Source organism: Mus caroli, unplaced genomic scaffold (assembly GCF_978045245.1).
Source record: "Mus caroli unplaced genomic scaffold, Mus_caroli_1 scaffold_1, whole genome shotgun sequence".
In the NCBI taxonomy this organism is placed as follows: Eukaryota; Metazoa; Chordata; class Mammalia; order Rodentia; family Muridae; genus Mus; species Mus caroli.
This window is the reverse complement of record NW_028227256.1, coordinates 114,888,395-114,908,604: the sequence shown is the minus strand read 5'-3', so window position 1 is coordinate 114,908,604 and position 20,210 is coordinate 114,888,395. Positions and strand designations below refer to the sequence as shown.

At 43.2% G+C, this 20,210-nt stretch overlaps 1 protein-coding gene across 33 annotated transcripts in view; it reads right to left on the bottom strand.

Moving 5' to 3' along the window:
* The window catches only part of Clasp1 (cytoplasmic linker associated protein 1), a 207,252-nt gene extending 197,043 nt beyond the window's left edge, over nucleotides 1-10,209 (bottom strand). For all 33 annotated transcript variants that reach the window (XM_085840302.1, XM_085840310.1, XM_085840351.1 and 30 more), the window contains exon 1: nucleotides 10,121-10,209. The gene's annotated coding sequence lies outside the window, so the exon portion shown is untranslated. The remainder of the gene's footprint in view (nucleotides 1-10,120) is intronic.
* Between the last annotated feature and the right edge of the window lie 10,001 nt (nucleotides 10,210-20,210).

The following is a 20,210-nucleotide window of genomic DNA, read 5'->3' as shown; positions in this document are numbered from 1 at the left end:
ATACATCCATGTACTGCCCAAGGAAAAGGCTTGGGTCAGAGCTCCATGTCTTATCAAAACCTTCAGAACTGGAGATATGGCTCAGTCAGTAAGGCCTTGGATTTGATCTCAACAGTGAATAAATCCCACAGGCAGCACACAACACAACCCCAGCAGTCCGGAGGGTAGACGAAGGGCAATTACAAGTTCAAGGTACTCCTTGGCTACCTACTGACCAAGTCTGAACTGGGGAGGTGAAAAGCAAACCTAGCACACACAAGAGGCCTGCGGTTCAATCCCCAATGCTGCAAAAACCAGGGTATAGATACACATAGGAAGTTAAGGGCAGCCCAGCTACATGAGACACTGTCTTAAAACAAAACTGAACAAAACCGTAAATGAAACAGCTCCAGCCCCACAAGGAGACTTCCGAGAAGGAGCTGTTTGAATGAAATTCAACTTCTCTTTCAAAGACTAGCTTATTGTTCCTAGAGTGAGCCCAGCCACTCTTCACTGGGAAAGACCTGCTACACAATTCATTCTCGATACACAACAGGCCTCTGTGTAGCATGTCTGAGCAGCCGTTCATAAGAAACTCAGCCTTAACCCACAGGAAAGAAACCGTCTTTAAAGAAAATTACCCAGAAGGTAGTCTCCAGGGGCTGCTCTCAAACTCCAGTGGCCTCAGAAGCACTTGGGGAATGTGTTTGAAAAAACAGAAACCTTGGCCCCGCCCACAGCCATTCTGACTAGCAAATACTTTAAGCTCGACCCTAGTGTCCAACCATAAAGAAGTACTTGAAGGTAGGCCTCAGAAATGTTGTGAGGCCACATTCTGATGTGGACAAACACTGATCTGTCTCACCCAGCAAGAGCTGGACATGACTTTGGAAATACTATTGGCAACAAAAGAAAATAAGAACAGGAAGGCCTCTTCCACAGCTCAGTAGGTAAAGGCACTTACACCAAGCCGGCTGACCAGAGTTTAATTCCAAGACTCAAGAGGTGAAAGGAGGGAGCCAATTACAATATACTATCGTCTGGTCTGCATGCACACACTGCGGCACGCGTAGAGATGGTTCGGCGGATGTGGATTTTGCTGACACGGCTGTCCACCTAAGTTCAGTGCCAGGACCCACATGGAGAAAGCAAAGAACTGATTCCTCCAAGTCGTGCTCTGATCTCTACACCTGAACCATGTGGCACACCAAACCTACAAATGCACACATGCACGTATGTACATGAACATACACACACAGAATAAGTAAATGTATTTCTGTACTAAAGAAAGAAAAAATAGCTACAGAAGTTTGGAAGGACCTCAGTTGGTTGATAGAGTGTTTGCCAAGAATTCACACATTTCCAGGTTCCATCCCAGTACCACATAAACTGTGAGCACACCTGTAACCCCAGCACATGAGAGGTGGAGGCACAAGGTTCAAGAATTCAAAGCCATTCTCCACTACATTGTGGGTTCAAAGCTAGCCTGGGATACAAGAGGTGCTGACTCTGACGAGAGAGAAATGGTAGGACTGAGGGTCTGGAGTGTGCTTGCTGCACATCCCTGCCGAGTGTTTGCTGCAGCCCTGAGGTTCCGAAACCAATCCCCAGCCACACACAGCTCTAGGATGGTTAAATGTGGTTTTTCCTCTCTAACTAGAACTTCATGTATTATTGCTACATTACAGTAATACAGCTGTCAATTAATGTAGGTGATTCTACCTGCAAAGTTAACTTGAGCAAGTTACAAACAGGCTGGAGGTGTAAATATTGACCTCAGAATAGTTATTCTGATCGAAGACAGATATCCAAGTGAGCCATGGGAAAGATGGGCAAGATTCCAGTTCTAGACTTTTTCCTCCTAAAAGACACATCATAGACATTAATAAATGTGAGCACAAAACTTTATATTTCCTTTCTATTGTTTGTTATGGAGGGGGGTAGTTGGGACAAGATAAAGTCATGTATCCAGGCTACTATAGCCTCCTGAGTTTTGAGATTATAGATGATAATACCCTGATAAAGCCCTGCTAAATTTATGTTTTTGTTGTGGTTTTTGTTTTTGCTTTTCAGGATAAGGTCTCTCTGTGTAGCCCTGGTTATCCTGGAACTTGATCTGTTGACCAGGCTGGCCTTGAACTCACAGAAACCTGCCTGCCTCTGCCTCCTAAGTGGTAGGATTTAAAGGCGTGTGCCACCAGCACCCAAAGATTTGGGGGTTGTTTTTTATTGTTTTTTTGGTTGGGTTTTTTTTTTTTTTTTTTTTTTGGTTTTTTTGTTTTGTTTTGTTTTGTTTGTTGTTTGGGGTTTTTTTTGTTTTGTTTTGGTTTTGGTTTTGGTTTTGGTTTTGGTTTTTCGAGACAGGGTTTCTCTGTGTATCCCTGGCTGTCCTGAAACCCACTCTGTAGACGAGGCTGGCCTCAAACTAAGAAATTCTCCTGCCTCTGCCTCCTAAGTGCTGAGATTAAAGGTGTACACCACCTCTTCCAGCTGGGGGGTTGTTTTTTAAAGCAAGTATATCCACACTAAAGGAAAGGAGCCGACCTGGTACAGCAGCTATTCACAAGGTAAACGGATCAGAAGGCTCCCTGAACCCCAACTTCAATAAAATTAGCCAATTTATGCCTATGAGAAGAAAACACAAGGACAAGCCCCGAAAGGCTCTGTGTCCCCTACACACCTCAGTGTCCCATCTGCAAAAAGCCAGCATGGCCACTCTCTTAGAGCTTAGAAGGGAGCAAAAGGGATTAATAACAATAAAATGCTTTGAAAATCACTTTCACTTTTAAAAGCTGGCTGTTGCCACTATGAAGTCATCCATTTCTATCCCTACAAAAAGAGGGAACTGTATTTAGAAGGATATACCCCCACTGATGTAAGAGGGGAGGAGTGGAGGGGTGGGAGCTGGTGAGAGGGCTCAGTGGGTTAAGGTACCTGCACCTGCTACCAATCTGATAATCTAAGTCTGAGCCTCAGGACCCACAGAGTGGAGAGAACAGACTCCCCCTAACCTCAACATGTGCACAGCTATAGCACACACACACACATACACACACATACACACACATACACACACACACATACACACACACACACACACACACACACACACTAATTGTTTTTAAAAATGTGGTTTTTAAAGATGAGTCTGCAGTCTAAAGAGACAGCTTAGGCAGTAAAACAGTGGCCCTGCCAGCATGAGGTTCTGAGTTGAATCCCTAGAAACCACATGAAAAAGCTGGGCATGATGGTTCGAGTTTGTAATCCCAGCACTCAGGAGGCAGAGCTGGAGAGAACTCTGGGGTTTCTGGTCAGCCAGCCTAGCCAAATCAGTTAAGTTCAGAGGAGTAAGAAACCCTGCCTCAGAAAATAATGTGGACAGCTCCAGAGATAAGCCTGAGGTTGTCTCCTGGCCTCTACATGCACTTACCACCCCATTCCACTCCAGTCACACAAACACGTACACAGGTCTCCAGAGGAGCCTGAGAGTGGGGTCCACAGCAGCAGGAATCAATCCTTCTAGTTCTCTTCACCCCTCCTTTGGGTGACTGTTTACATTTTTACTCTGTAATGTCATCACTGACAGCATTAAGCAATATGTGCAGAGCTCTCAACCTGCAAGGTATGCCAGAGTCATCTAGGGGTAGCTGACACTGTACCTTCCATTGATACTGAGCTCACCAAATCTCTGGATGGGCATGAAGAAGGCATGAAGAAGTAGAGCCTGGTCATTCAACAAGGTCCCCAAGAGAGCATGATGAATTCCTTTCTAATGTAAGCTTCTTCCTGTCACGGGGACTGGTCACTCAGTGTCAGTCCATCATCCTTCTACAGCTATAAAAACACGAGCCCTCTACTGCTCTTCTCTACCCCAGCCCACCCCACCCTTTTTCTTAAATTGAAAAAGACTATACAAAGAAACTAGCCTAAAGTAGGGCAGTGGTGGCTCACGCCTTTAATCCCAGCCCTTGGGAGCAGAGGCAGGCGGATTTCTGAGTTCGAGGCCAGCCTGGTCTACAGAATGAGTTCCAGGACAGCCATGGCTACATAGAGAAGCCCTGTCTCAAAAAAAACCAAAAATAAATAAATAAATAAATAAATAAATAAATAAAAATAAAAAAATAAAAAACAAGCCTAAAGTAAAGCCAGAATGCACAGCAAAGTTTGAAAGGTGTTGCTGTGATTTTACCTAACTTGAAAAAACAGCTGTGTATTCTAGTATGTCCCATGAAAGACTTTGGTTTTATTTTACACAATGCATTTAAAGAAGACAAAGAGCAAACAAGGTGGCTCAGCCTGTAAAGGAACAAACTTGCCACCAAGCCTAACTACCTGGGTTTGATCCACCAGGACCCAGATAGTAGAGGAAAGAGCCAACTCCCAAAGATGTGCTCTGACCTCCACAAGTGTGCCATGGCACATAACCACACACACACACACTGATTTTGAAAGAAAGGAAGGGAGAAAGAAAGAAAAAAGAACACTTAAAAGCAGGGGGCTGAGGAGATGGCTCTGTCAGTAAAGTGCTTGCCACACAAGCATGGGAACCTGAGTCCCATCCCCTACAAGCCCACAGAAGAGGAGGAAGAGGAACAGCAGCAGCAAAGCGGCAGGCATCACACCGAGTATAACCTAACCATGGGAGGTAGAGACAAGAGGGTCCCTGGAGCATGCTGGCCAACAAGTCTGTATAAATCAGCAAGCTCCAGGGTCGGTAGAGACCACCCAAAACATAGGGTGGAGAGCTATTCAAAAAGATCCCTGGTTAAGCCAGGAGGAATACTGGAATATAGTTCAATGACAGAGCACATGTGTGGAGAGCATGAAGCTCCAATGCTGAGCACCAAGAGCTAAACTAGAAAGGCACAGCTAATATTGTCTGCATACTCCTAACGTGTGTGACACAGACTCAGACTGAGAGCCCCTGGCATGTTGGAACCATGTATATCTTTGTTAAGTAGAACTCTTGAGAGATGGCACCCAACTCCTGAAAAAGTTCAGCAAAAAATTGAATCTAAATCTAAAGAAAGCCTGCTGACTGTCCATGAGAATATGAAGAGAGCTGTATGTGGAAAAGAAACCGACTTAAATCATACTGCTTTGTGGGGAAAACTCATCTCAACCAGTATGAACAGTGGCTAGATTTGATACAGTGTAAAGCATTTGTGGTAAGCAAAGCCTGTCCTGAACAAAGAGGGTGGTTCACCTGCAGTCTGAGGCTGGAGACTGGACACTCCAGATGTCAGGTTAGAGAGTGGCCCATGGGGCCTCTAAGAGCTCTTCCATAGCTCCAATCCTACTCTATTATCGACATGGGGAAGGGGGATATTTTTATTGATTTTAGGTATATGGATGCCTTTGCCTATGTGTATGACTATGCACCATGAGTCTCTGTTGCCCTTGGAGGTCAGAAGAGGCAGCCAGATTCCTTGAAACTGGAATGACAGAGAGTTGTAAGTGACCATGTGGATACTAGGAACCAAACCTTGATCCTCTGGAAAAGTAGCCAGAGCCTTAAGCCCTCAGCCATCTCTCCAGCTCCATGGTACATTTCCTTTTTCTTTCACACAATCAACATTTCCACTAGTATTCAAGTCACATGGGTCACAAGAGCCACCATCACAAAATGTTCTCAAGCTCCCTATACCCAAGGATCTAAAGAAGAATATATATCCAAGAGGGAAGCAGAAAGAGAGGGAAGCCAAGGGATAAAACCAGAAATAGGAAAGACTGAAGAGACTACAGGCAGGGAGTGAGGAGTCAACAAGGTGCTATGGAAGAAATGCCACACTCTCTCAGACCTATTGGGCTCCATGAGCAGAGGTGGGATGAGGACACGATGCCATACAAACCAGGGGAACATCAGCAAAGCCCTGAGACGAGAGGGCCTGGAAATGGTAGTGCTTTACAGATCCGTTAATCAACACGCATGTGCACATGCACGCACACACACATCACACACACGCTCATTCATATGTATGCATGCCTTATGGAAGTAAAGAGAGCATGCTTCATTCTTGTCAAGTACATTTTGTAAATCAAGAGCTGTGTCATCTGTGATTTCTTCTCTGTGTTGTATTTGTTTTAATAAAAACTGGATGTTTCTCTTATCTTCAAGTAAATCTCTAACTGGTTCCAATCTTAAAGGTGCTTTATCACTATCAACTACTTACTGCTAGCTTTTGGTTTGGGGACCAGACTGGCATTTATCCAACTGACAGCTATTGAAACTCAACTCTGGGACTAATACTTACCCTTAGATGCCTATATTTACAATAATACTGCAGAATTAAAAGTACTGTTTATTTAAAAGCTGGTTTTAAGACTCTTAAAATGGCTCAGCAGGGGCTGGAGAGATGGCTCAGAGGTTAAGAGCACTGACTGCTATTCGGAAGATCCTGAGTTCAAATCCTAGCAACCACAAGGTGGCTCACAGCCATCTGTAATGAGATCTGATTCCCTCTTCTGAGGTGTCTGAAGACAGCTACAGTGTACTTACATATAATAAATAAATAAATCTTTTTTAAAAAAACGGCTCAGCAGGTGAAAGCACTTGCCACCAGAGCCTTAGAACACACAGAGTGGAAGAACAGACCTGATGCTGAAAAGTTGTCCTCTGATCTCGACATACCATGTACCTAGCACTCACACTACATACACTAATAAAAAATACATAAGCTAATAAATAAATGTAATCAAAACTGACTTAAAGTAGATTCCTAAGATTAATAGATAATCAAGGACATAAATTATCTACCCAAACTTCTAAACCAAGACACTACTCTGCTCAAGTAAATAAAATTAACAGAAAACTGTGAGGGTAGGAGGAGCAAAATCCAAAAGGAAACACTCAAATGATGACCCTAGTATCCTCTGACCAATCAGTCCTCACCATCCATGTAAACTATTTTAAGGATCTGAATCTTATTGTGTGTGTGTGTGTGTGTGTGTGTGTGTGTGTGTATATATATATATATATATATATATATATATATATATATATATATATATAAAACCATTGTCTGTGATATACTTCAGAGACTCTATTACTCTGAAAGTTATTACTGATGCAAGCACTCTAAGTTGTAGACTTCTGCTTGCTATCGATATTAAAGAAAATGTTGCAGGGCAGTGAGATAGCTCAGTGAGTAAAGGCAAGTCATGCTGCCAAGCCTGAGGATCTGAGGGACCCACACAGAAGAGGGAACCTGTCCTTCCATGTGTCCTTTGACCAACTGCCACATGTCTGCTATGTACACCACACACAGAGATGCATATATAAGCAAATAAATGTAAAAAAAAATTTAAAACTTAAAGACTGGGAATGTAGTTCATTGACAAAGAACCTATCCAGTACACACAAGACCCTGGGGCCAATTCCTAGCACTGTAAATAAGTAAACAATTAATTAAAGCTTTAAAGATTTAAGACATCTACTGCTCTGGTTTGCCTTTTGTTGTGACAAATACCATAACCAAAAGCAACTTACAGGGGGGAGGGTAATACTTGGCTTACACTTCCAGGTCACAATCCATTATTGAAGTCAAGGCAAGAGCAAAAGCAGGAACTCCCAGCAGAATCCAAGATAACTGCTGCTTACCGGCTTGCTCTCTGACTCACTCAGCTAGCTTTCTCTTTTTTCTTTATATATATATATATATATATATATATATATATATATATACACAAAACTTTATTTTTACAAATAGACCTCACTGTTTTAAAGTTTGAAAAGGCTCTTTGTAAAATCATATCCCCCCCCCCCAGAAAAAGTTAATAAACATATACAGAAGAGCAAACTCATTTTAAAACATTGAAATAGTAAAAGCTATATCCATAGGCATTCATTCATCCAAAAGGGGTGGTGCAGTTGATATCAAGGCTGCCTTAATCACCCAAGTTTACAACTTCATTCCTCTACTTAGGCCAGGAAAAAAAAAAAAAAAAAACAGTCCAACAAAGGAACAAGTGTTCCCAACCAACATCAGAGTTAGATCTCCAAAGTCTACACTTGAGATGATGCTGGATCTCCTCTCATCCACTATTTCCCCCACATGAACCTCTACCATCCTCTACTTTCATGGGGAAGTGAAGGGGTGAATCTAGATATTCTTCACACAGAGCATGATATTGGGACATATAACCTCTGACATTTAAAATCACTGGTTCACATGGGATTGAACTTTCAGTGATAGAGTTCCATGGGAGAAAATGTGTCCCGATTCCGTAAGAGGTAAGAGAGTAATTAAATTCAAAGAAGTCAGGCAGGAAATCTGCTCACAGAGCAGCCTGTCCCTAGCTACAACTCATAAAACTGGGATAACATCTTGCCAGGTAAGGTGTTCCTCTAATTTTGACATGGAGCCAGAATTCAGAAGCCTACAAACAAATTTTCATTAGCATAAGTTGGCACACAAAACACAAGGAGTCCTCATAGCAAGACAGAGAGTTTCATGACTTCAGATCAAAAAAAGCAGAAGAAAACAGAACACAGAAAACAGACTGCCTCAGCTAGCTTTCTTATACAGGCAGGACTGCCTAGGGAGAGTGCTGCCCACAGTGGGCTGAGCACTTCCACCTCAACCTTCAAGAAAGCTTACATGGCCACGGGCCGATCTAATCTGGGAAATTCCCAGGTCACAGCTCCCTCTTCTCAGGTTGAAAGGAGGTTGTATCACATTGACAATAAAAACTAACACAGTTACATGTTGCCCATAATAAACAATGACTTACAGAAACTGAAATTTTGAGTTTTACTGCTACAAGGGTGCAATTAGTCAACTTTACAAAGATGAATGAACAAACAGCTCATTAAAATTTAAGTCTTTCTTAGCAAGTAAAGAAGATAAGTACTCAGTTCTCTGGGGCGCTGTGTTATTTTCCCTATCTCTACGTCGCTGCATCAATGTTGCCATTCTCGCTCCTACTCCATGAATAAGAAAACCGGACCATTCCGTTTAGGATCCCTCATAACAAGAGTTCTATATATATCATGAATAACAATAAAATTATCATCTCTAAGGCCAGAATTGATACTAGCCTGTGGCACCTGAATCTGGTGCAAGGTAGATGCATCGCTCCTGACCCTTCCACATCACTATCTCCCAAAGGACTGGAGCGTCCAAAGCGCTCATTGCCACATCACAAATTAAAGTATCAGGTTTAAAGAACTCACAGGTTCCACCATTAGGTCAGTGTTTCATGAACGAATCCCGGCACAGAAATCCATCCGGATGCGACACACACGCTTTAAGGCTCTAACTAATTGTTCTTTTAATTTAAGAAATAAACACAGTTATTTTTAAAATCTAGATATATTATGTAATGAGTTTGACTTTGGAAAACCCCACACTCATCCAAGCAACTCATAAAATGGAAAGCAAGATTCAATCCGCTCCATTGTATCCAACCAGACCAACGTGCAAGATCACACACTCATCTTCGTCAGAGCGGCTCTGCCAATACCGAAGAACAACAAAGGCAAGTTGGAGAGGCTGCACAGGCTTAACTCAGCGCTTGTCCGCTCTTCCCTGCTTCGCAAAGATCCTACATGAGGGGCCCTCCTGGGACAAGGGGACCTTCCGCACCCCGCTGGGCCCCGGCTGCTCCGCTTTTGTCTGGCCCAGGCTGGGGGCACCGGCCGCCGGGCCTGCCTCCCCGACAACCCCTTCTTCCCTCTGAATCTTTCTCCACACCCATCACTCGCCGATGATTAGTTGTAGTGAGGTTTCCTCTCCTGGAGCCCCTTCCCGCTCAGTGCAATCTCGGTTCCTTTCAAAGAGATCCCCGGGCTGCTTTGGCGTCTCCCAAGCCGGCCAGGGGAGACTCCGGGTCAGGAAGGGGCCCCGGGGTGGGGTCTGAAAGAGACAGTCACACAAAGCCAGGCTTGACCCCACAGCCGCCCCACCTCCCTCTGCAAAGCAGCCTACAATCAGAACTGAAGCCGGAGGCCGCGCGTCCTGGGTCCTCACCCAGATCCCAACCCAGGGCCGCCCCCTCCCCCAAAAGTGCACCCCAGAGCGGCTGACAGCACTGGACACCGTCCCCACCCGGACCCTGCGCCCGCCGCCGCCCGGAAAAGAAGCAGGGCCCTCCAGTGGACTCCATTCTGAGCATTCTTCGTCTTAAACCCGGTACTTACAGTTCTATTATTCACTACTGTTGCGGCTGCGGACCGGACAGCCACCGCCTTCTCCTCCACCCCAATGAGGTTAAGCGCTTGGTGCGGGGATTAAAAAAAAAAAAAAAAAAAAAAAAAAAAAAAAAAATGAAAAACCAAAATGCGCCTGCGCAGAGAGGTCTCCCTGTGTCCTCTTACCGCCACCGGCCAGGCTGAACCATAGAGACTGTAATCTCAGCCCAGAGAGGTGGCTTCCTCTCTATGGTAACGCCTAGCGCTGGCCCCCGCATGAAGTTTCAGGTCCCGCCGCCTTTGCCTTTGACCCGAATGGCGACCCGTAGCATAAAGGTGCTTTAATAATAATTAAAAAAAAAAAAAAAGTGACCAAGGAGAATTTAAGGAATGTTTAGAGCCTTTAAAGGTGAGGAAGCAAAACTCGAGCAAGACTAGGAGAAGGCTGTGCGATAAAAGAGCTAGAGAGGAGTCAGGAGCGCTTCCAGCCGGAACTTCCTTTGATTGTCGAGGTGTTTGATACTTGAATTAAACAATCTTTCACTTCTGGGTTACGGGTGCCCGCTATTTACCGGGCGACTTCAGTGAAAGAAATTGGCCCCCGCGACTGCCCGTAGCTGACAGCGCGTTGGGCTCATCCTTCTGAATATGCGTACAAGCGCTGCTACCGGAAGCCCAGGTTTTAAACCGTTCTTCGCGCTTTAGCGAGCCAGAGCGCGAGGTGGAGGTCGCTGAGATTCGTGTGAGAGTGTGCCAGTTTCTTTTCTAAGTTCCTTCACAACAACGTCGTCTCGCGTCCCGCGTGGCCTTCAGATTATATCTGAGGTTTCTGGGCTATGCAGATTACAGCGCTACTTTCAAGGAGCCTAAGGACGCCCTGTTTTGTCCTTCTACGCCCGTGTGCTACCCAACAGTTTGGATTTGAGAGCTTTTGTGTTGCAGTTGTACACTGGTGAAAATCACTTTTAAAGTGTCGGATTGGCTTCCTCTGTCAAGACTGGGTGTTTATGGGGACTCTTTTGTGCGGGAATGTGTATGTATTGGGAGATGTGGGATAAGATCAGATCTTCAGAACTTGGAAAGGCAAGCTAAAACAATAAAGCCAGTCACAGACCTGTGTGGTGCAGAAAAGGTATAGGATTCACATGCAGGACGGGACTCGTGATTGAATATAGAAAAAGTAACATCTTTAAGATGTAAATGCAAGCAAGTTTACTAACTATGGGTGGAAAACCCTGAAGCGCGTTCTAGAAAAGAAACACCGCCGGGTCAAGGGCCGAGCGGAAGTGGGTGGTATGCTGGGAGAACAATGTGTGGAGAGTAGTCAACTGGAAAGGAAAAGAGAAACCCAAGAAAAGTTTGATAAGTTCAATGGGAAGGAATTTGTGCATATTAACAAAAGCAAACGTTGTAGCTGGTTTTTATTGTACAGTTCAGTGCACTTACATTGTTAAGTAGCCACTCTTCTGCTTTCTTTTTGTCATACAAAAAAAAATGCACCTGTTAATTTGTAATTCCTCTTTACCTTTAGCTCTGATTATCACCATTCTGCTTTCTATGGATTAAAATACTGAGTATTTTGAAAGTGGAGTCATATAGTCTTGGTCTTTTTATTTATTTATTTATTTATTTATTTAAAGATTCATTTATTCATTATATGTAAGTACACTGTAGCTGTCTCAGACACTCCAAAAGAGGGCATCAGGTCTCATTATGGATGGTTGTGAGCCACCATGTGGTTGCTAGGAATTGAACTCAGGACCTCTGGAAGAGCAGTCAGTGCTCTTAACCGCTGAACCATCTCTCCAGCCCAGTCTTGGTGTTTTTATAACTGGTTCATTTCACATAGTCTAGTAGACTCCAGAGCTGTCAGTGCATGTTGTAACATGTGTCCAGAGTGCCCTCTTTAAAGCTGAATAATGTGTCAGTGCATGCATTCACCACCCTGGCTACTTCCGTCATTTACAATTCTATACAATGTTGTGAACATGGATATCGGTCTGTCTTTAGGATTCTACTTTTAGGGACACAGGAGATGACTCAAGATAACTAAATAAAGGCACAAGCTGACAAGCCTGGTTACCTGAATTCTGTCCTCCTCCACAATGGAAGGTGAGAACCCACTTCTGCAAGTTATCTGCTCATTTCCACATGGGTATTATGGCCCATAAGCTCAATAAATACTCAACACAAACATAAATAATGAACAAATGAGTGAATGATTTTTTTAAAAAGGTCACGTTTAATAGAAAAGTTGGAAACAAAATGAAGATAGCCACACTTGATTCATATTGTTACTCATACCTTTACTAGATATGGTTACATAGTAAAAAAGAAAAAAAAAAAAAGAATGTTTGGTATTGTTTGCAAAGCAGTGGAGGAATAGGGCCTCACTTGCTAATCAACTGCTCTAAGAGGGAACTAACCTCCCCCTGAACTCCAAGAACTATTTTAAAAAGTGACTCACCCAGAAGTCAGAAAGCTAAATGTACTCTTCATTTATACAGAGCAGTTATGTAGGAACAGACCTATACCAGGTATTGTGCTCAGTGATGAAATCAAGTTTTGTGTTACATATAGGCTGAGGGGAGGCCCAACTACCATGCATCCCCACAAGTGTTCAGAAAAGAACAATGCCCTAACTGGCAGCTCACTGCTGAAAGCAAGAATATTGAAAGAAAAACACCTGGACACAAAAGAGTGAGGTTTATTCAAGGTGGGGATACTGTGCTGGGCGTCAGTCAGGGCCTTGTGCATGCTGTGCAAATGCTTATTGCCATGCTATGAACCACAGACCCAACGAAGCTAAGTAACAAGGAGGGCCCAAGGCGGGTGATTGATCTCACTGAGAAGAGGAAATGGATTAGACATTGGTGGGGTTAATGGAAGGAGGGAACTGGGTTAAAAGCTTAGAAGTAGCAAACTAACACCAAAACTTTCACTGTCATAATGGTTTGGGGACTTTTTTGGTTTAGATTTTCACTGTATATTTGCCTGGTTTATGGTTCATAGCATGGTTATCCTATACTTTATGACTAATATCCACTTATGATTGTGTACATACTGATACATTATTCTCCACCAGTGAAATGAGCCAATTCAAGCCAAATTAGAATATATAAAGGCAGGTTTATTGGGAAACCACTCTCAGGCAGGTTCACTGGTCCCAAAGAACAAGGCCAGGGAAGTCACTGTGGGGAGGGAGAGAGGGGACAAGAGAGAGAAAGCCTGTGCATGCAGGGAGAAAGAAAATGTGGGAGAAGTGGGGTAGCAGAGGGCAGGGTATGCCAGACATGCCATGGAACAGGTAGGGACTAAGGGATACTGGGAGAAGCTGAAGGCCAGGAACACTTTGGTATGTTAAATACACACCTCATTTCCTTGTCCCAAGTCTGAGTCCAAACACATACCATGTTTGTCTTTCAGGGTTACCTTAGAATGATCTTTTCCATTTGCCTACAAATTTCATGATGTTTTAATGGCTGAGTAATACTCCATTGTATACATGTACCATATTTTCCTTATCAGTTCAGTCAAGGGACATCTAGGCTGTTTCCAGTTTCTGGCTATTACGAATAAAACTGCCATGAACATAGTTGAGCAAGTGTCCTTATGGACATCTTTTGGGTATATGCCCAGAAGCAGTATAGCTGGGTCTTGAGGTAGAACTATTCCAAATTTTCTGAGAAAATTTGATTTTCAAAGTGGTTGTACAGTCTGCCAGCAGTGGAGGAGTGTTCCCCTTGTTCCACATCCACTCCAGCATGAGCTGTTGCTTGAGTTTTTGATCTTAGCCATTTTGACAGGCGTAAGATGGAATCTGAGAGTTGTTTTAATTTGCATTTCCCTGATGACTAAGGATGTTGAAATTTTCTGTAAGTGCTTCTCAGCCATTAGAGATTCTTCTGTTAAGAATTCTCTGTTTAGATATGTACACCATTTTCTGATTGGGTTATTTGGTTTGTTAATGTATAATTTGAGTTCTTTATATATTTTAGGTATCAGCCCTTTTGTCAGATGTAGGGTTGGTGAAGATCTTTTCTCAATCTGTATTTGGCCATTTTGTCTTCTTGACAGTATACTTTGCCTTACAGAAGCTTTTCAGTTTCATGAAGTCCCATTTGTTAATTATTGATCTTAGCTGACCTGAGCTGTTGATGTTCTGTTCAGGAAATTGCCTCCTGTGCCAATGTGTTCAAGGATATTCTCCACTTTCTCTTCTATCAGGTTTAGTGTAGCTGGTTTTTGAGATCTTTGATCCACTTGGATTTGAGTTTTGTGCAGGGTCATAGAGATGGATCTATTTGTATTCTTCTACATGTAGACATCCAGTTAGAATAGCACCATTTGTTGAAAATGCTTTCTTTTTTCCATTGAACAGTTTTGGCTTTTTTGGTTTGGTTTGGTTTGGTTTTTTTGTTTTTGGTTTGGTTTGGTTTTTGGTCAAAAAACAAGTGTTCATTGGTGTGTGGATTTGCTTCTGGTTCTTCAGTTCGATTTCATTAATCAACCTGTTTCTTTTTATGCCAGTACCATGCAGTTGTTTTGTTTTTTAATTTTTAAATTATTTATTTACTTTTTTATTTTATGTACATTGGTGTTCTACCTGCTTCCATATGTTTGTGAAGATATAAGATCTCCTGGAACTGGAGTTTCAGATAGTTGTGAACTGCCATGTGCATGCTGGGAACTGAACCTGAGTCCTCTGGAAGTGCAGTCAGTGCTCTTAACGCTGAGCATCTCTCCAGCCCCCACCATGCTGTTTTTATTACTATTACTCTGTAGTACAGTTTGATGGGATTAAAGGCAAACCTTTAAACCTGGCTTGGTTTGTTGTTTTAGTTGTTGTTGTTTTTGGAGGGGGTGGTTTTAATGTGTTTATGTGTCTAGTCTATGTATCTAGGTGCCTGTGGAAGTCAGAACAAAATGATGGATCCCTTGGAGCTGAATTTACAGGCAGTTGTGAACTGATGGATGTGTGTGCTAGAGAAACCATGGCTATTTTCGAAAGACTAGATATTTTCGAGAGACTGGATATTTTAGAGAGGCTTGACCTTTGAAAGAGATGTTGAATGTTTTAAAGGAAATAAGCTTAAATTGCTTGCATTTTTGAAGACTGGCACTTTTAAACATTGGAATGTTTTGTGTTGTGATCTTAAAATTAATATGAGACCTTGAGGCTGAGTAACAAGGAGAGCCATGTTTTGCTGCATTCCCAGATGCAGAGTCCATGGGTAAGAAGACTCCTGGTTAGGATTTCTATTGCTAGATAAAAATCCGTGACCAAGAGCAAGTTGGGGGAGGAAATGGTTTATTTCACCCTACACTTTCAATGTGTAGGATGTGAAGAGTTCAGTGTTGGACTCTGGCATTACTCATGATCCTCTGAGCTCCCTGCAAAGGGCTTGGGCCACTTCTCTAATTCCACCTTCTGCAGTACACGTAGCTCATCTCCTAGGTTCACGCTGGCTTTGCTCCATAGCAGTTGTTGTTCTTGGTTGTTGTTCTTTGCTTCTGGCGTCTTCTAAATGCTGGGATCTCGGCTGTGATTGGGATGCTCCTTCACCAATGGCCTCTCCTGGGCTCCCTTCAGGGACTCTACCCTTGCCACACAGTGTCAAGCACCAGCTGTTCTCCGTGACCCTTTCATGCCTTCAAATCAAGTACTACTACCTAGGTGACTCTTAGATTGCCAGATTTGGCTACCAGATGCAATCCTGGCCCCTTCTTGGAACACAATTTGTGTCTGCTAACCCTAAGAAAATATTCCCAAATTTACAAGTTTAAATTATGCTTCTTAATCATACCTGGTTCTACAGTTCTAGCTGACACTATAGATCATTAATGAAGAATATCACACAAAGAACCCCATTAGAGTCTTTGCTCTCCTCTGAATCTTTGAAAGCCAGGCCTCTATCATCTGCACTGCTCTCAGCATCATCTGCTAAGTCCCCATAACAGCTGTTTAAGCTACTCAGAACACTCAGTGGCTTTTCTAGCCTATCTGTGGTAGTTGGCATAAGAATGGTCTGTACCAGTCCAGTAGTGGTGCACACCTTTAATCCCAACACTTAGGAGGCAGAGGCAGGTGGATCTCTTGAGTTCAAGGCTGGCTTGATCTATGGAGCTAGGTCAAGGACAGTCAAGCTACACAGAGAACCCCTGTCCCAAAAAAAACAAGAACAAACTAGCAAAAGAGTGGTCCCCAGAGGCTCATGTATTTGAATGCATAGTCAACCAAAAAGTGGAACCCTTTGAAAGGATTAGAAGGTGTGGCCTTGCTGGAGAAAGTGTATCACTAGAAGTCGGCTTTGATATTTCAAAAGCCTGTGCCCAGGCCCAGTCTCTCTCTGACTCTTTACCTCTGCTTGCAAAGCAGGCTATAGCTCTCAACCACTTTTTTGTTGTGTTGATGTTGTTTTGTTGTTTATCTGTGCTGCCCTGAAACTCATTCTAAAGCAAGCTGGCCTGGATCTCAGAGATCTGTCCACCTCTGCCTCCCAAATGCTGGGACTACTTCAGCACCATGACTACCATGCCTGCTGATATATGTCTGCTCTCCACTATGATGATAATGAACTAAATCTCCAAAGCTATAAGCCAGCCCCAATTAAATGTTTTCTTGTATAAGAGTTGCTGTGGTGCTTTGAATATTTTTGGCCCATGGGAAGTGCTACTATTAGGTGTGGCCTTGTGGGAGGAAGTTTGTCATTGTGGGGTGAGGTTTGAGGTCTCCTTCTATGCTCAGGCTCTGCCCAATATGGACTGTGATAAAACACCATGACCAAAAGCAACTTGAAGAAGATTTTGTTTCAGTTTACAGTTCCACATCACGATCCATCACCTAAGGAAGTTGGGAGGAACTCATACTGGGGAGGAACTGAAGCACAGGCCATAGAGGAAAGCTGCTTACTGGCTGGCTTCTCATGACTTGCTCAGTCTGGTATCTTATATCACACAGGACCACATGCCAAGGGGTGACATTGCTCACAATGGACTGGACCTCCCACATCAATCATCAATCAAGAAAATACAAAAAAAAAAAAAAGAAAAGAAAAAGGAAAGGAAAGGAAAGGAAAGGAAAGGAAAGGAAAGGAAAGACCCCACAGACTTGCCTCTAGGCCAATCTTATGGAAGCATTTTCTTACTTAAGATTCCCTCTTCCCAAATATGTCTAGGTTTGTGTCAAGTTGTCAACAAAAGACTTATCAGCATAGGGACCACTTTGATTCTGTCCACTTCAAGGTTCCCTAATTGTCTCACCAAGTTTTTTGCTGCCAGATTTACTGAGACATAATTCCTGCCACATCCCATTTACCCAAAGTATCTACCTCAGGAGTCTAGTACAATCAAAGAATTGGGAAGCTATCATATGTTTTTTAATTAAAAAGATTTTAAAAGCTGGGCATGGTGGTGCTCGTCTTTGATCTCAGCACTTGGGAGGCAGAGGCAAGCGGATTTCTGAGTTCAAGACCAGCCTGGTCTGCAAAGAGAGTTCCAGGACAGCCAAAGCTACACAGAGAAACCTTGTCTCAAAAAAAAAGAAAAGATTTTCAAAAATTTTTTTTCTATTACTCCTAAAAGAATTTCTTTTATGTAGTGAATGGTAATGCTAATTAATCCCTGTGTAGGTTCTTAAGTTGTAATAAAGTGTCACGCTGCTACTTCCAGAGCATGCATAAGAAATTTTTATATCTTTTGCACAGAACTGCTGGGAAAAACACCAAAGGTGGCGGTGGTGGTGGTTGTTGTCAGGTGCATTGGTACATTCCTGCAGTCCCAGATGAATGGAACAGAGTCAGAAGCTCAAAGCAATGCTCAGCTGAAAATTAAGTTCAAGTCCAACCTGGGCTACTGGAGTGACAGATGATCGTGAGCTGCCATGTGGGTGCCGAATCCTCTAAAAGACAGCCTGTGCTCTTAACGACTGAGCCATGTCTCCAGCTTCGTATTTTCAGCTTTCTTGGACATGTTCTTGAAGATAGAGTTACTAGATCACAGAGCACCTATATTCCTAACCTTTGCTGGGATGATTTGCCTTCTATTCTAGACTCCTTTTTGCATTCTCACAAGCAATAGCTAAGGGCTTCAACCCCCCTCCCCCTGCCTCCCACCTGCTACTTTTGTTTTGTTGTGTATTGTTACTCAAGACAGGGTTTCTCTGTGTAGCCCTGGCTATCCTGGAACTCACTCTGTAGACCAGGCTGGCCTCAAACCCAATTTGTCTGCCGCTGCCTCTCCAGTGCAGGGATAAAAGGTGTGCACCACCATACCTGACAATTTTCTCTATTTTAAAAAATGTTCACATTTATGAGGCTAGAAAGAAAGGTGCTTGCCACCGCTCCTGATGACCTGCGTTCAATCCCCAGGCCCCATACGATGGACAGAGAGAAGCAGACCCTGCACATTGTCCTCTGGCCTCCACTCACTTGCCAAGGCACATACATGCATACACACTAAATGAATGAATGCTTATAATTTCTTTTTGAAAAAAGTTCTGTCCATATGCTTCATTTTATTTCACAAACATAGTTTTAGAGTTGGCCCTGAAGAAATTATACGATAGCATTAACAGGTGGCCATTAAGTAGGAAGATTTCTTTTTCTCCATAGGATTGAGTGAGGCAGTTACTTCCAGACTAGGTTAGCCTAAATATTTCTGTAATAGGCACTAACAGCTAATTATCTAGCCTTACCCTAACAACCTGCATTAAAGGCTCAGTGAAAATTATTTTGTGCCCATAGAAGTTAAAATTCAGGAAGAACAGCAGATAGGCTGCCGATGTTTATGTCATGACCCATATGAAGTCTAGGTTTTCACCACTTGCAGGACAGAAAGTGTCTTTGCCAGAGACATTATGAGCCTGTAGAAACACTAGCAGAGGAGGAACACGTCACTGCCAATGATGAAACAGGAGATTGCAAACCAGTTTGCTAAATCCTGTCCATAGCCACACCCTGGGGAGTCATGGTCCTCATTGCTTTACTTACCTAGCAAGCGCTGCCTGCTGAAGACAGTAAAGGTGCCCTTTCCTCAGCCTGCAGATTCTCTGGACCCTTGAGTAGTCAGCTGAGAGCTAGCAGAGTTGAAAGTGCCCCCACTGCTGTCAGTGCACTAAGTGATCCTCATTGGGTCTAGGCACTACACCAAGGCCACTTCATCTTTAATGGAGGCGACAGCTCTACTTTACACTGTCACAACCAGTGAAACTGGTATTACAAAATGAAGTCATTTTGAAAGAGTTCTTTTGAAAAAAGTGGGATGAATTCAGTTGGCTCCACAGGTGTGTGTGCGTGCGTGTGTGTGTGTGTGTGTGTGTGTGTGTGTCACCACAGATGGAATCCAGAGCTTTATGAGAGCCAGACAAGCATTCTATCACAAGGCTATATCTCTAGCCCTTGAAATGCTCTTTAAAGTTACCTGTTACCTAGCATGGGAAACACAACTTTCCAGATTTTTTTTGGACAATCTTTTATATCTAGAAAGACTAGAGACAACACCAGAAAAAAAATTGGGGGGGGGGGAGTCTCCTTTTGATTTGCTATCAGTGAAGACTCCCAAGTAACACTGTTCTGTGACAGTTTATAAATATACACCTATGCAAACGACCAACTGTAAAAAGTTGAACAACAGCAACAAAATGATAGCCAGCTGGATGACTCAGCGAGTAAAAGCATTTGCTGCCAAGGCTGATCCCTAGAGCTCTATCCCTGTGACCCACATGGGAAAGGGAAGGACCCAACACTTGCAAGTTTTCCTCTGACCTCCAACTGTATAGTATAGTAATGATCGTGTGTGTGTGTGTGTGTGTGTGTGTGTGTGTGTGTGCGCGCGTGCGCGCGCGCGCTTTTGTGCATACTCATGCACACATGTAAAATTAACTAACATAGGAACAAAAGAAACCCACAAAGAAAAAAACCCTGCAAGTTCCCCATTATAGCATGATGTAGACTACAACAATGAAATTTAGACAAAGTCTCATTTGAAAAAGGGTATTGTGTTGGGTATGGTAGAATACATCTTTGAGCCTAGCACTTAAGAGGCAGAGACAGACAGAGCTCTCTGTGCGTGAGTTTGAGACCAGCCTTATCTATGTAGC